Consider the following 18,238-nt stretch of genomic DNA (forward strand, 5'->3'; position numbering starts at 1 on the left):
GCAAACACTTGGGTAATCTGTCTTGTGTCCGGTATTTTTTTCGAAAAAAAACTGTCAAAATGTCAATATAATTGTTCATATAAGATTTAACTATTATTGGCTACTGAAAACTCACCCGTATCAGCTATCATAAAGATATGATTATGAAACGGTAACATTACATTATATGTATAGTAACTCTTGAATAAAAAATATTTTTATACTATATAAATTATTTAAAGAAAAAAAACGAATTTGTGATGTCTATTGAAAAGTTATATTTTTGTCATAAGGCATAATAACCACCATCCCGTGATGGAGCAGTGTGGCGGAATCGGCACAAACGGTTCCATTAAATAAAGAAAAGAAAATACATGTGACGTAGTTATCAGTCTTATAATCCATTTTTTTAAATTATAAACGATAATTTTGTAATATATTATTTACACCCTTCTAAAAAACCACCCATGCATTTTTTCACGATGACGGTAAATAAGGGTGAGGCTCATTTAAAATGTATAATTAATTTAATTACCGCGATCGCGTTGCGTAAATGGTAATTAGAGTGATTAAAAATAATTGCTAATACATCCATGTATGTTCCGCATAATAATAGCAGAGCAGGATTTTAGTTCCAAGACCTTTGCCATAATCTAGGGAAAAACATACTAATTGTGTAATACTAGGGATAAAAAAATAATTATTTTGTAAACTTTGTGTTTCAATAAATTACATCACTTAACAATTGAGATGTACACATACACTACAAACAAATTGTCACTTTCTAAAAACATACGATTTATATTTATAAAAAAAACAATAACAATACAATAATAGTTAATATTAATATATCTGCAATATATTATATTATAATCATACAGTTGTTTTACGAAAAATACAAAAACATCTTAAAATTATTAAAAACAATACGCCTACGATTCGCATTTCAAGATTTACAATAAAAGCATAACCAACGGAAACATGTCGTGTGTAGCGCATGCTTTGAATTCTCGCACATTTTGCGTCTGTGATCCAGTAGCTTACTCGAATTCCTTTTTCAATTTGTTATTGATAAATGTATAATATATTATCATATTAACACGACAATACTTTTTGCCCGCGTGGTAGGGATAAGGGGGGCAAATATTAACTTCTTCCTCCTGAGGTTCAAGCTTGCTTCATAAATTTCATCAAAATCCGTTCAGTGGCGTAGCCGTAAGCGTAACCGACAGATTTCTTTCAGACTTTCGCATTTAAAATATTAGTCTATATAAAAAAATATATATTAAAATAATCAATATGTCGTTGTTAATGAATTCATAAATGCAAAGAAATCAGTCGTTGGATAGTTAGAAATTTTGTCTAATTTTTTGATGTTTTTGATGGGAAGTCAAATCGAGGCGGCCGGTGTTGGATAACAAATGTATATCGTAAATATATGTCCCAGATTAAACATCTAATATATTAATATCTTATCTCGTTTCATCTTCGGATAAGCAGTGAGCATCGTGGAAAATTGCATTTGACAAAGACAGACGATATTATAGGGTTTTTAAAATATATATTTTTATCTTATAAAAATAATAGCCATAAAAATATATTTTTTATTGACCAATACATGTGCAATCGATAAAACTGATTCATTATTCCAGCAATTTGTTATAAGAAGAATGATCTAGACATCTCTGAAGGAGGCGATCGTTACTAAACTAAAAAAAAGTGCAATAATAATGCATGCGCAGGCGCAGATCGAGGTCAAGGTGACGCGCGACTTTCGAATCCCCACCAGACTATTTGCACACTCAATGATGCATTCCCCCCTTACAATAACTACATAGCTAATCCCTCCCAAGGAGATCTACTATAGACCTATAAAACTAAACCCTCTGTCCCTTCTCTGATTACACACACACACACAGTAACTATGAACAGATTTATTTATGCATTAACTTGGGATGTATTTTAACTGTACTTATATAAAGAAAACTACAAAATAACTCTATACGCTTTATATGTTATACCTTACCTACCTTATATATTAAAATATTTATGTAGTCTTATAGTTTAATTTTATGATATAAATGATAATGCATGTCGACGACATTATTCATATTTAATTTTTCTCTTTTTACCAGATTACGCAGCCAAGGAGGATTATGTATTGGTTATGTATATTATTTGCATGTATGTATTATGTAACGACTTGAATTCATCAATGTCATAACATGACAAATTCAAAAAATTTATAACCATTTTGGACATAACTGATATTTACCTAATATTAAGATAATAGGAATATAATCAATTGATCAATTATACTTTATTCAAGAATTTCACAGAATAATATTAACTATAAAGCTACCCAACTCGGAATGTAGATTCTACGAGAAGAACCGGCAAGAAACTCAGTTGTTACTTTGTAATTTTTATTCGACTTTTAATTTTACTGGTGGTAGGGCTTTGTGCAAGCTCGTCTAGATAGGTACTACCCACTTATCAGATATTCTACCGCAAAACAGCAGTACTTGGTATTGTTTGAAGGGTGAGTGAGCCAGAGTAATTACAAGCACAAGGGACATAACATCTTAGTTCTCAAGGTTGGTGGTGCATTGGCGAATTAAGCGATGGTTATATATATATGAATTGTTGAATGTTTGAAAAGATATTGACAGGTTTTTTTTTCATTATAATAGGTTTCGGTATCATATTCATATTGATGTCATGTGTAATTTTACCGGCGTTGAGAGAAACTGCCCTTCCCCCGGGGATCGCTGTGACGTTATATAAGTCTGTTAAATTTATCAATAATTTCATTGTCAATTCGTACTGGTAGATTGCCTATAAAAATATAACATACCTCCACAGGCCGCAGACCTCCGGGTCTGCGGCCTTACATCAAGCTACTAGACCAACGAGGCAGTCATTGTCAAACCATTGTAGATATTAAGGCATAATTCAATTGTGTCTATATAGATTAAGCTAACAGATAAAAACAAAACGTGTTGGTTATTCTGTAATTTGCAAGTCGGCATCTGATAAATGAGATCAGGTCGATGTACTCTTACAATAGTTAGACTGAAGTGTGTCTGGATATCTAGATAGAAATGAACCATTGTCAATACTATTATGAGTTTTCTTTATAAATCTGACATGCGCCGCTGTGAATAACTTATCAATTACAGAAATATGTTTGATAAATATTATAATCTTTAAGGTTATTCTGTCTTGTTAAGAACAAACTCGAAACTCACCGCAGAAAACGTTCGTGTCCGCAGAAAAAGTGACATGCGACATTGACCATAATAATTATAACATTTTAAGAACCACCAGGACAACCAGGAAAACATCGTAAGGAAACGTCTAATTTCACTGAAATTCTGCCACATGTGTATTCCACCAACCCGCATTGGAGCAGCGTGGTGGAATAAGCTCCAAACCTTCTCCTCAAAAAGAGGAGAGGAGGCCTTTAGCCCAGCAGTGGGACATTCACAGGCTGTTACGGAAGAATACAAGTATCAAAATGGTATATCGCCATAAGTCGATTGTCAATATTTTATGGATGAGTAATGCAATGCTAATGCTAATCAGAAAATTTTGAATTCTTTCTTAGAATACTATTATAATATAGCCAATTGAAATTCATCCTTATTCCAAAGTGTTACATTTGATTATCGATTCTTGTTCTAAAAGAAATATTAGCGAAACAAAATCAGCATTGCCTGTTTTCCAGTGTACTACAAATTATTTTTTTCTTACCTCAAGTTAAGCTTAAAGCTTGAAGTGAAGGCAGATATCATGATAAAATCGAAAAGTCGTATGTTAATCTACTAACCCGCATTGGAGTAGTAGGGTAAAATAAGCTCCCTCCCCTCAAAAGGATATAAGGCCTTAGCCTAGCAGCGGGATATGTCCCAGGCCATTACTTACATTTATTTTCAGATCGCACGTAATATTAGTTCGATTCAATAACGGAATAAAAACAAAGAAAGCGTTGTAAATTATCACTTTATTAAAACAAAGTAACATTATAGAATTGTTTGAATTCGATTCATATAAGCGTTAATCTTAGTACATATAATTGCGCACGCGCACCCGATGCAAATAACATTTTCTACCTGTCAGCCTTGGACGGTTGTATTTTTTTTTTCATCTATTCAGGAAAATAAAACTCGTAAGCCTATTACTTACGTTTGAATATATGACCTTTAGCGCCTTAAGTACAAGTTTTATACTTTAAAGTTATGAGACGTTGCTTTTGTTTATTTGTCATTATTTGCAAATAGTAAATATAATCGAATATTATTCAATTGACAGATAATTTTATATAGTTAGTATGTTAATGTCCGTACTGATAAATAACGGGCTGTTTTTTTTTTGTAAAATTAAACTATTTTATTTATATTAATACAATAGGTAGGCGAACTAGCGTATGGCCACGTGATAATTGGTCACCAACGACCATAGACATTGGCACTGTAAGAAATTTTAAGCATCGCTTACATCACCAATGCACCAGGAACCTTGGGAACTAAGATGTTACGTCCCATGTGGTTGTAACTGATAAAACTACTAAACCGATACACATTATCCTTAAACCAGATCCAGTGCGTTTTTGTTAAGGTTTTTATTATAGAAGCGGGTGTGTTTCGCGGTTTCACTCGCTTTGAAGTTGGACAATTGACGTAATAAACACGAATTTCATTTTATAAGCGAATATATAATACCACTCATCACGAGATCTCCTAAACAATCCGCCCGATTGACTTGAAATTTGTCACAATTATTTCTTCCCCGACGTAGGCGCTCACTAAGAACGGATTTTACGCAAATCATATCCAAAATACATTTTCTTCTTATATACCTGCGAAGAGATTGGCTAGTTATATACATGTTTTACAAAGCCGAGATGGCCTAATGGTTAGAACGCGTGAATCTTAACTGACTATCGTGGGTTCAAACCCGGCCAAGCACCACTGAATTTTCATGTGCTTAATTTGTGATTATAATTCATCTCGTGCTTGACGGTGAAGGAAAACATCGTGAGGAAACCTGCATGTGTCTAATTTCATTGAAATTATGCCACATGTGTATTCTACCAACCCACATTGGAGCAGCGTGGTGGAATAAGCTCCAAACCTTCTCCTCAAAAGGGAGAGGAGGCCTTAGCCTAGCAGTGGGACATTATCAGGCTGTTACTTACTGTTACTGATACATGTTTAGCCGAGATGTCCAGTGGCTTGCCGAGAATTGCGGGGAACCAGATATTAGCACTAAGTTTTGTTCTGTGTCTGATATGTGTTGATTAATTCATCGTGTGCTCGGCGAAGGACCACATCGTGAGGAAACTGGAAATCTGCTTGAGTCTTGGAAAATGAGGCCTTAGCCCAGCTATGGGCCTTATACAGGCTGTTATTTTTTATTTACAATAGCGTTCACATATTAATATCCCGAATATTCAATGACAAGCAAAAACTAAGCTTTGGAATACAATAATGACACTTCGCGCCCTTTTTCATAGTACCTCGTCATTTTACTGAAACTATGTATGTGGTCTTTATAGCTAATTCATAAGAACCATTTTGCTTTGACAAACGATTAATAAGCATTTTGATCGAACAATTCATTTTATAACCTTTATAGCGTTCTGATAAGAGCGATATTGCTACAATCCTATTCGCATTATAAAATGTATGAAAATATTATAAAGTTCTTATATCTAAAGCCATAAGAATTATTTTGCAGTAACAAGTCGGCTAGAAGTAGATTTAAATTGAATCTTATATCTTGGGTTTAAGGGTCATATTCCTTATACAAAATAACATGTGATCTCAAGGTTGTCTACATGAATAAGATGGACTGCACTTTTCCTTGTCCCTATGTCTTACTTATTATATATGATATTATAAAGAATGTGAGTCTGTTCTTTTGTTATCAAACAATGTAAAAATAAAGTAAATAAATTCCAAACATACTAACAATATAGTATGTTTAATTTGTAACATTATAAGAAATTCAATTGAAATATTATGATAAATTAAAACCCAATTGTCAAATAGATAGATATAGATAGAAAGATTGCAGAAGCTTTTCGTTGTTTAAAAAATAAGAGTTTCATTCAGCTAGTAAACAAATCAAACCAAAAACTACAGTGCTATTCTATAAGACCTCACTTCATTGCTCACCCGTGACTTATGGTGATGTACTATTTTGATGCGTGTATTCTTGAAATGTTATAATTATTATGGTCAATGTCGCATATCACTTTCTGACATTTCACGATCGTTTTCTGCGGTGAGTTTCGAGTTCGTTACAGAATAGCTCTACTGGAACGAAAAAAATGTATTTATTATACAATTACAGCTTTTGTTTTATACCAGCTGTTTTCCCAATGATACGCACGTGATAAACTGGTCCAAGCTAGTTATTGTGTGTGATCACACCCTTACTTTATAAAGGCTTAAAAATATAATATGAAAAAGAATAATTTATTTATTCGCATAACACATTATTGTAAATAACTTAATTATAGCAATGATTTTTTATATATTTTCTGTATAATTTTATCATTTAATGTATGAATTTACTAATAAAATCTTAAAGTAGGAAATAAACGCTCCGCTAAGTATTTCAATAAAACAAAAAAAAAAACCACCCATTATTTAAAACGACAGACGACTTTGCACTTTGTCCCGTTGATATAAGTCTTAAATTAATTAAAATTTAAAACAAAACATTCGAAAAGATCTATATCTATCGTATTCATTGCAGCATGTTTTCCAACAACACATAAAATTGGACACTGTGTTCAAATTACAAAGCGAGTTGTGTTCTTTTTTTGACACGGAATTTTATAAGGTGTGAGTGTTATCGAGTGAGACAGGGAGAACGATGTTCATGTTGAGGCAAGGTTTCTTGTATGTTATGAGATTTAATAGTTTTGACGGTCAATAGGCAGCGTTAAGGCACAAACCACGCCTTATAAAATGTTACCGGATTCGATTTCCGGGCAAAAACTCGTTTTTTTTTCTCTTTTAAATGCTGTTTTAATTACAATGTAATGTGATACCGAATAATTAAAACAAAGAGGATATTGATTTATTTCTATAGGAAAGTAATATTATGTATTATATGACTGGCCCGTTGGCCCACAAACCGGGGTTGCTGGTTCGATCCTCGCCATAATTCCGGGTGTGTTATGTATTTATACATTTAAAATTATATATGTATATAAGTATATCAGTCAGATGTTATATATAACATAGTTGCCTGCTTTAGGAAAAGACAGCCGTGTGTTTTTAAATAAATAAATATATATATATATATATATATATATATATACAACCTTAATGAATAATACTTATATCCTTATTCCCTGTGTATGTATGTTCAAATTAGCTGTATTCCCTTACTCTCATAATCCGATAGGACCCGAGATTGTACAGACGCAGGATCAAAGCCTTTACGTGTTTTCTGAGACATTGAAGTTGAACACTACCAACTTCTAAACATAAGCTGCTACTGAAAACACCTCGACGAAAAAACTCCCTTAATGTATATTGGTCCAATCAGGTTTTGTCTATGACCTTGGGATTGTTGAGCTTGGGCAGTTTAACGCTTCTTCATATATTATTATTATTGCAGTAAATTTTATATATAAATTATCTTGTCGATTCGTCAAAATTGACATCCTTTATTGTATATATATTTAAGAAAACCCAAATCACATTATCGAAGCACGAATAATTTACTAGAACACATATATATGATCTTAAAAATGTACAAAACGACCTGATGAAGACGACATTTTGAGGTATATTCTTATATGAAATCTCTTTTATTCAAACAAAAAAACAAATCCCCTATTATTTATTCCAGTTGATACGGGCATACCACGAAATATAAGTCTCTTTATACATCAATCCGCCACCAACCATGTCATGTCCCTTGTACAATTACACTAGCTCACTCACCATTCAAATCCAAACATGATCGCAGAGTATTGCTGTTTGACGGCAAAATAATGTTGGATAAATTTTACTAATGTTTTAAACCACACCATCCAAAGTATTCCAATTGTATTTGTAATATATGTATGCGCAGCGTATATTATATATTTGACTATTGTATATCAGTTAGCTGTGTAATATATATAAATTGATATAAATTAAAGAGTAACTAATAACTTTTTAACAGAGAGAGAGTAACATTTTCGGTTAAGAAGTTTTTAAACACACAAACAAACATTGAAAACGTCGCGTGCATGAACTAGTCGAATTCTCGTTAGTAATCAAAGTTAAATTGATCTTCAAAACTGCCCTGTACCAATAGTTACAAGATGTCCGCTATTTATTAGGCAAAGGATTCGCGTCCAGGAAGACCTCTATTCGGCAGTGAGAAGCTAACAACGAGAGAGTTCCCATTACTATACAGACTGACGTATGATAGAACAGGTCGGATATTTGTCTGTCTCGATAGAAAAAAATATCATGTAATATTCATAGTACCGATTATGGTGATACTTTAAATGTTTTATAGGTTATAACCTTATGTATTTCGTATCGATTATTATATTTATGTTATAGTATTTATTATTCTATGCTGTTAGAGTTAAAGATTTATATGCATGCTGTGTTTGCATACAGTGTAGGTTACGATTTTTTTTATTTTTTGTTTTCCACACCTATTCCATTCCAGTTTTGCGTATGAAATAAATAGACAAATATATCGCTGAGATTGCCCAGTGGCTAGAACGAGTAATTCCCAATTGAAAATTGCGAACTTGGGTTTATTATTTAACTCGGCTCGTGCTTGGCGATGAAGGCAAAATCGCTAGGAAACCTGCATGTGTCGGATAAAATTCTGCCACATATATAATATATACATATTATATATTTAGTGTATATATCGCATTAGAGAATGGTGTCCAGCTGTAGGAGATTTAACAGCTGTAACAGCAAAGTATTTTAATATATTTACGAGCCTCATATCTTTTATTTGTCAAAATAGTGACTGTAACTCTTATAAAATGGTTCAACAGTATTCTGTTATGAATTATCGACAGAAAAAATCGATGCGCGTGCGCAATCACAAACCGAACGAGTAACTTACATAATTTAAGCCTTAAATTAAATTTATGACGTATTGTGAACGTCTTATTCATTGAATTGATAATTAAAAATTATAATAAATATAAACAACAATACATTTTATTGTATTTTATATATATTAATATATTTATGAACTATGTTTTAATGTGACCGTATTAAATAGCTCAAGCCAAACTATAGAATAGGCAGCGTAATCTTCAATTTAATTGAATAATCGATTACTTCTTATATCGTTCGGCAAATTAAATAAATATCTTCAGATTTCTTCCTAAGAATAAGTCATTTAAGCGAACATAGCATGCATTGATGACCCATTTTTACAAATCACTAAAAAATAATAAAAGAACGTAACAAACGCTGCTACCACGCATGCGCAATGGCGCCACATATATTTTTAGTCTATGCTTCGAAAAGTGCATTTATTATCTGTGCGTACGCATGGTGGAATATATTTAGATTTTTTTTACAAATAATTACTATTGTAATAGAGGGCGTAATATATACATACTTATATATACTTATAACTATTTTCTTTTCTTTTTTTAATGTAAAACTTATTTTTAACATTCATATATGACCTTTTCACAATACATACCGTTTTTATTTTATTACATCTAGAGATTTGAATATTAATATTCTTGAATTCATATTAATATTAAATGCTGAGAAAATTAAATTTAAAAATAATTTAATTTATATCAATATCCTTATGCCAAACGAAATTTATTTTCAATGTTTTTTCTTTGTTTTAATGTAAGCTGCAATAAATAAATATACTTAATAAGAGAAATAAAATTTATTACTAATATAAATAATAGACATATGAGCTAGTTATTTGTACAATTAAAAATAATTAATTATTTTTTTCGAATTTCGAATGTGCAACAACATGGCGGTCTTGCGCCCGCGCACTTTGTAGGCTTCGTAAAAAAACAGAACCAAGATGGCGGACTTTCTCGGCAGTGCCTAGTGACGCTGACGTCACTGGACGACGTGTCCTTGTATCTAGTGTCTAGCCCACTTTTTATTAAAAATAAATTATTAGAGAAAATTCGAGTTTTCTTTTCTAAAATACGTGTTATATTCTTTCACATTTTTACAAAGCTTTCTGAAGTGACGCCAACAATTTAGCTTTATTAATAGTCATTTTAAAAGATATTCTTATTCAATAAATAATATTGGCACTAATAAACCAAATTGGAAATAAATGTAAAAAAAAAAACAAAACAATAAATAATAATATAAAATATAAACAAGTGTATAAACCAAAAAGTTTACTTACCAAATAAAACGAACCAAAAAACACAAGAGTCCAAACAAAATAGAATAAATAATTCATAAAATAATTCACAACACGACACTAGACACTGCTGCAGTCTTTTGTTTGATTGAAAAGAAAAAAATCTTGAATTCGTAAATAAAATAATTTATGCCATTATCGGGTACGTCTGGAAAAAATATGGCAGAATTAAATACTGCGCCCGCGACAGGGTACAGGAGAAAACGACCGTTGGAAACGTAGTATTGCAATGCGTTTAAAATAATTTCGTCTAACAAAATAATAAAGTTTTCTAATAAGAATCCGACTAGAGTTGCCGACGCGCGTGTCGAGTATATTATTCAAAAAATCGCGACGTACTGGCTGGCACTAATAATGCAGCCAGGACGACTCTTCCTAGTGGTGCGAATATAAAATACTTTAAAAAATCTCCAACGAGCGTTTTGAGCCAAAAAATCTAACCTAACCTAACCCTGTCGGACGGGCGACTGGCGGGCGCGTAGGGGCCGCATTGCCAAATATTTTTTTTGCATCTCGGCCGAATTATGCACTTGTATGCGACTTACGTCGTCCCTTCATTGTAGTGGTGCGTCATGTACCGATTGGGCATTTTTATGTCTTCTTCGTGTGTGTGCCACTCACACATGCGAGACAGACGAAATTTTTATCTGTGTGCGTCCGGCGTGGCCCTTTGGCGTGGAGTTTCTTTAAAATTTCGGCGTGTTATGTAAACATGCTGATTTTTTTTCGGCATTAAAATATTTAGGTGTTGCCCTGAGGGGTCGACGGCCGTATTTTTCGGGAACTCTGACTAATTTCGGTAAAAGGATTCCGCTTTGACGTGCTCGCCTCGGCACCAGAAGCCCGTGTTTGGTTTACTCTCGTTCCCCGGTTGTTTGGTCGGCGCGGGCGCATTTAAAAACGCTAAACATTGTTTTTGGAAAAATTTCCCCGCCATTATTGTAAACTTCCTTGTGCAGTTGATAGCCTTCGGTTTATTTATATATCGGTAATGTTTTAAATCACTGCATTCGATCGGGCACCGCGTTGCATGCTGCTAACATCAGCACCAAATGATTGAGAGCTTTCCACGATAACGTATCGTTTTTTGTTGAAATTGCTTGAATATAACTCATCAAAATCGTACACTCACCTATACGATTATTAGATATATGAATATACATACACAATTAATATCAATTACACCAGTAGTGATGTTCCTCTGCGTATTATTATATACGGTTAATGAAACATTTCACCTTACGCGTGGAATTTTGATAATTATCATATATCATAATTAACCAGGACGAGCGGCCCTTAACCGAATGCAATCTCTCTAAAGGACTATTTTGTAGTTGAAAATACTTTAGACGTATTTTATTTTCTGCTAATACATATTCATTTTGATAAAACATAAATTGTATTTAATAAAATTTGTTCAAAATTTTTGACAATATCTCCGCTACGGTGTAAAAATCGATTATTTATACCCGGAAACATGCTTATATATTTAAATATATATACTAAAATGCGATCTTATACAATTTCACGTGATAACGACTAAACTTGTACGATAATTGTTTTTTAATTTTTAAGTTTTAAATATATATAATTATTAGTATAATTCCAAAAATATTTACTTACATTAAACTACTACTGTCGCCAATATATAAATCGCGTATTTTTTATGCACGGTCAATAGTCTATGCTCCAATAGGCCGAAACAAACTAATTAAGGTTACTAATAAAAATCCCTTAAATAAATTGGAGCGAAAAACTTAGTAAAGGTCGAGCTGACTTCACAGGTACCTTAAAATAGGATTCGCCCTTGGGAACTATCCGTCCCTCATAGGATAAACTACTATACATGCCGATATTTTTAACACGTTTAAAAATTAACTTATAATTTTAATCTTTGTAATAATTTAATTATATATTTTTTAGATCTATTATTAAGACCTTTTTAATTGTGAAAAAAATATTGGAAGATTGTGTGAAAATGTCGGCTAATTGGAATCTTGTTAGATTTCTGGCGTATTTATCGAAGTGACATATTTCTTTCGTAAAATTTAAATCTGTCACGTGTATTGATTTTCACGTAATTTCCTTTTTTTGACTGATCTTTATTTTATTATATTTAATAATTTTCACACTTTTTAAATTTACTTGTTTCTACTCGCAGTAGCACGTCCTTGTGACGGGGGAGGGGGGATGCAAACGTTTGCTACCCTACATCCTTTTCTGTAAAACCCTTGCAAAACTTCATAATGATCGGTTGAATAGTTACAAACGAACTCAGTCTTACATTTATTACAGAAAAAAACTTAGTTAGGTGTAACCGTAACAGCCAGTGAATGTCCCACTGCTGGGCTAAAGGCCTCCTCTCCCTTTTTGAGGAGAAGATTTAGAGCTTATTCCACCACGCTGCTCCAGTGCGGGTTGGTGGAATACACATGTGGCAGAATTTGAATGAAATTATACACATGCAGGTTTCCTCACGAGGTTTTCCTTAACCGTAAAGCACGAGATGAATTATAATCACAAATTAAGCACATGAAAATTCAGTGGTGCTTGCGCGGGTTTGAACCCACGATCATCGGATAAGATTCAAGCGTTCTTACCACTGGTGTATTAAAAAATAAATATCAATAGAATTCGTTGATAAATTCGTACAGATAATCCGGATCGTGAAATATAAATAAGGAAACCGCATCGACCTCTTTAATCACGCTAAATGGCAGTCTAATGTTAAATCGGCTGTCAGACTGTCTGTCAATTATAGTTGAACGTGTCAACTGTTACGGTGGCTTTGTATTTTTACCTTTATCGCAGCTCAGTACCCTCTGTTCGACGTCACATTATCAACGATTGTTGAAAATTAAAACATACGTTGTTCATTTGTTACTTAAAATCTCATTATAAATAGCTATTTTGACTCCATCCTTATATAGATCTCAGGCTCTCAGTTTAGTCGTGATGAGGTAACAAATAGACAGACACTCTTCCATTGATAATATTAGCCTGATAAAACTTTGAACGAGTCGTAATTGAGTTTTGTAATCCAAAGAAACTCTTTATCCAATACGTTTACCACCGAAACCCCTGGAAACAAGATAGGTATCTTAGGGTATATTAACCCGTAAGGGTAAAATGAGATACACCGTCATTTTATAACAAAATTCGTACTAATAATACTAAAAACGATAGATATATCGTGATATAATTTCTCTTATAATAAAGACGAAAATTTATAAAATATTTTCAAAACGTTTTACGTTTTGGGAATTTAAAAGAACAATAGACGGACTTAAATACATGCAAACACATGCATATATACATAATATTATCAATTATAACAGCCTGTAATGCAGCTATACAAACGAGTATAGTGTGCGCGCGCGCATTAGATCGATAGCGCAGGGTTGTCGGCCGTGCGCCCTTGTTAGAAAAAGGACGTTTTATATAACTACATAAACTGTGTGATGATAGAAGCAAGGAGATGTGCTACTCGATCTTTTGATGGAGGCTTTACATTTTATCGATTAACAAGTTACTTATTAGATTCTACTTTAATAAGTTGAATATTTGATGTTATTTTATAACTTATAAGATATATGACGTCATCAGAAACTGTCATTTTAAAAATATTTTATGAGTAAAATACTTAAATATAGTTGAATTCGGTGAACAATGCTCAATTATATTTTCGAATAATAAATCATTATTTAATATAATTAAACTTTAATTATTGAAAATTTGTTATGAAATGGTATGCTATATTCATGGATAAACGATATGTCAATTGCAATCATACAAACAATTAAATACGGTTAAAAAACCAAGCTGTATTCATTACAGTTTTATATAAATCGCGACAAAAACAGACCCATTATTTAAAAGACGATAACAAAAGAAGATCAAATAACTTTTGGAAAGTCATCATAGTGTTTTAATAACTACAAAATGTTCAATATAATAAAAATGGTACGTCTTCATTAAATACTCTTTGCATATTCGCATGACACTCACACATGGACGCGGTGCGCGGGCGCAGGTTCGTAGACACCTTTTGTTTTGGAACACTTGGCCATGGATTAGGCCTTTTTATGCTCTTACGTTTTAATTTAGGAATGCCCTGAATATATTCGCTTTTGTTTAGCATTTTTTCGCAACGATCTCTCGGCGGGGACGCATCTTTTTGCAAAAATTATATATATGTATGATAGATAATAAAATAAATACATCCTTTAAAACTAAAACTCGCAATATTACTGGAGTATATTAACGGAGTTGTCAGTGTATCGTGTATTAAATAAAGTATAAAAGATTAGGATCTTCACTCGTGTTTACTTTTTTTTTAATTTTGAATGTCACTTTGAAACCTTACCTCAAGTTGTGTGTCACTAAACTATGTTTACCGAACTGTAAAAACTTTAAATCGAATTATTACGTTTTATTATTCTAATGTAAAATTAACTTTTAATATTTAAATCGTGCAATAAATTGCCACTCAATCAGTTAAATGCAGATAACATTTTTAATGCGCATATAGAGCTAATGGCTAGTCAATTAGGGAAGTGTACTCGTGGGACGTCGGTTCGCATCCCCAGTAGGGACGAGATAAAACTGCATTCGAAATTAGGTTCTAAAATATTAAAAACTTATACCATTTTGCTTAATGCTTTTGTTAAACCTTTTTTTACGTTTTAGTTAAACTTGAATTCTTTAATTGCAGCTAGTCTTGTAAGTGACTGATAATGTGAACATTAAGAATATCATCTCGGGATATTTGAAAAAAAGAAAAAGTAGCCACTGATCCATATAAGGTATAAATTCTAAAGAAAACTAATTGATTTCCCAAAACATTTTATTATATACCGTACATAAAGTTAATACAGCTGTATTAACTAAACATTTATAAAAGAAATTATACATATATTTTAACAATTGTATAATTGCAAATTAATATTTAAATTTTATATATATGTATATATGACTGGCTGGAGTCAGTCACTCCAGCCAGGTGGACCGACGACCTTAAGAAGGTGGCGGGCACCAACTGGATGCGGAAGGCGGAGGACAGGGAGCTTTGGCGCACCTTGGAAGAGGCCTATGTTCAGCAGTGGACAACGATTGGCTGTTGATTGATTGATTGATTGATTGTATATATGACCGGTTGGTATTTGTTTTAATAAATATCATATGCTTGTAATTGTAGCGTAGTTTTAATTATTGTCGTACAGCAGGCTGCCACGCGGGCATCGCATATATCAAAATATATTGTGCAATATTATTTTTAATATATACAGATCCTTTCTATTTTTTCAGCGATAAATAGTTGCCCTACGTAATTTACTACCAAACACTCGCTCGAATTTATATTATATTCAAGCTCAATTTGCGTGACATATCGTGCAAGTATCATTCAAAATTGATCCCCCGTTAATAAGGATACACTTGAAATACGAGCTCATCTTATATTTGTTGTATTAACTTGAAGAATGTGGCTTTGTTATTATATCTCCGGCTCCTGTTATCATAGCAAAATAAAATAATTGACATTTTTTTCAATTCAATCAAAAGCTTTTAAAAACAAGAAGTTTCATGAAAATCGATCCAGTAGTTTTTGCGTGATGAAAAAATAGACATAACAGTTTTATAATATTATATTTACATAATAAAGATATATTGTAGAATTTTAAATAAGAAAAATGTATAAATATATTATAAAAATTACTATGAAAAAAGTCTATAAAAGATCTCGTTCATTATGTGCGGAGATATATATATCTACCACTAATTTAGTCTTAATATATATAACCTATATAAATATTTACTTTCTTAAATAAATACATATATATATATATATATATATATATATATATACATAACAAATTTCGAGGTAGCTAATGTACAAATTATTATTACATTTGATTTAATAACAATCAACAGCAAATAACGTATCATTATAAAGACTTCAACAGTTCAATGGCCTATGACATAGTCAATCAAAAGTTCAAACCTGGTTGTAATCACTCTTGACTGATAAGTTTTGCTCATTTGGATGAGTAGTTATGATATTGTCTTAAAACAAACATAGTAACATCTTGTACTATTCCTTAATCAAAAGGGACACCAGCCAACAGCGCAGAATATACTACATATCAGAAGTGCACTCTCATAATCCGATGGGATGTTCAACTCTTATTGCTGGAGAAACCAAATTCTGAAAACCTCATACAAATAAAAATTGTAATAATTTTTTTTAATAAAAAAATTATCATAAGCAAATTGACTCGATGTTCAAAGATTATAAGCACAGTAAGATGGAAACACACTCGTTACGTCGGACCACGTGTCTGACGCGAGTTCACTCACCAGGTTCGAGACCAGTGAGCCAACGAGTATTAACTTCCTTTGTGATTATAATTCATCCAAACATTCTCAACAAACACTCCAAGTATTGATAGGTAAGTTTGAAATTACGAAATTATACACATAACCAGATAGATTTAAATATAAAATATCTTAATTTTTTTTATTAAATTATAACATGTTCTTAATACATTTGAAAAAAAAACATATTTAATGTATAGTTTTGTTAAAATCGTAACAGACATATAAGTTATACGATTAAGAGCTCCTCATAATTAAGGAGTATAGCATTAATTATACAATTGTACCAAGTCGTACACGATATTTATTGACTCCTTTCTATGCCTCCCCGCTATAGAAGTCTGATCGTATTCATCTCCACGTATGATTCCTTGGCCAAACGAAAAAATTGTATTAGTAATGTCGCCAATAGCCCATTGGTGATCTCTAATGCACCACAAACCTTGAGAACTAAGATATTATGTCTTGTTACAGATACACTGGCTCACTCACCCTTCAAACCAGAACACAACAATACTAAATATTGCTGTTTGGCTGTAGAATATCTCCTCCTCTCCACTACTACCTACTGAATCAACATTGACTATCCCATTCCGTTTCTGACATAAGATGTTTTTGAACGTATAGGAACCAGTAATAGTGAATTCATTTCATCTCTATTCAACTGTTGTGTCTACAAATGTGACTGGCATTGTAACAGAAACCAGATATTTTCGATGACATACATATCTCCTTCTCCTCAAAGGGAGAGGAGGCCTTTGCCCAGCAGTGGGACATTAACAGGCTGTTACTGTTACTGTACATATCTCCTCAGTGGTATGTAATTATATTTATTCGTTTCCTAATAGACTAAAAATGTTTTTATTGTTGACGCATAGATAACATAATGATCAAACAAAAAACCCAGACTATGTAGTTATTATATAGTAAGCGTTTATGTGTTTATTATCATTTTTTTATATTTCCGATAGGGCAAATGACTCTACTCCACCTGATGGTAAGTAGTAGAGTCGAAACGTGACGACGGCCAGTACAGTCGGGAAGAATGTTCTGCACTAGCAGACCCCGCCTTGCCGGCCCGCAAGATGCCTCTTCACGCCTCGTTTGAAGGATCCCGAGTTGTAAGAGGAGGGGAACACGTGAGTTAGTGAACATGTAGCTTCTAAACTTTGCTAGTAAAGCATGGGAGCGCAGTAATCAATTTAATAATGCTCTATATTTATGGACGAAAATGAAAAAAAATCACAAAACATTGGTATAGCTGTAGAATGTACTAAATTTGAATGTATGATGGATGAGGCAATTGAAATGGCAATAATAAAAATATACAATAATCCTTTTCTTATTTACGTTCTTGATATTATAAAAAACAATGAAAACAGAAATATTATCCTATTTTCTATTCCCGTTTATTTACTGTTACAATACATTTATAATGGTCACTGGGTGTTTTATACATCAATAACAGTAACAGCCT

The 18,238-nt window shown here is 32.5% G+C and overlaps 1 protein-coding gene across 1 annotated transcript in view; it reads right to left on the reverse strand.

The window, feature by feature from the left end:
• LOC126774053 (broad-complex core protein) overlaps positions 1-10,432 on the reverse strand; it is a 104,644-nt gene extending 94,212 nt beyond the window's left edge. Inside the window, exon 1 of the mRNA XM_050495379.1 lies at positions 10,369-10,432. The gene's annotated coding sequence lies outside the window, so the exon portion shown is untranslated. The remainder of the gene's footprint in view (positions 1-10,368) is intronic.
• Between the last annotated feature and the right edge of the window lie 7,806 nt (positions 10,433-18,238).

Source organism: Nymphalis io, chromosome 15, assembly GCF_905147045.1.
Source record: "Nymphalis io chromosome 15, ilAglIoxx1.1, whole genome shotgun sequence".
NCBI classification, from domain to species: domain Eukaryota; kingdom Metazoa; phylum Arthropoda; class Insecta; order Lepidoptera; family Nymphalidae; genus Nymphalis; species Nymphalis io.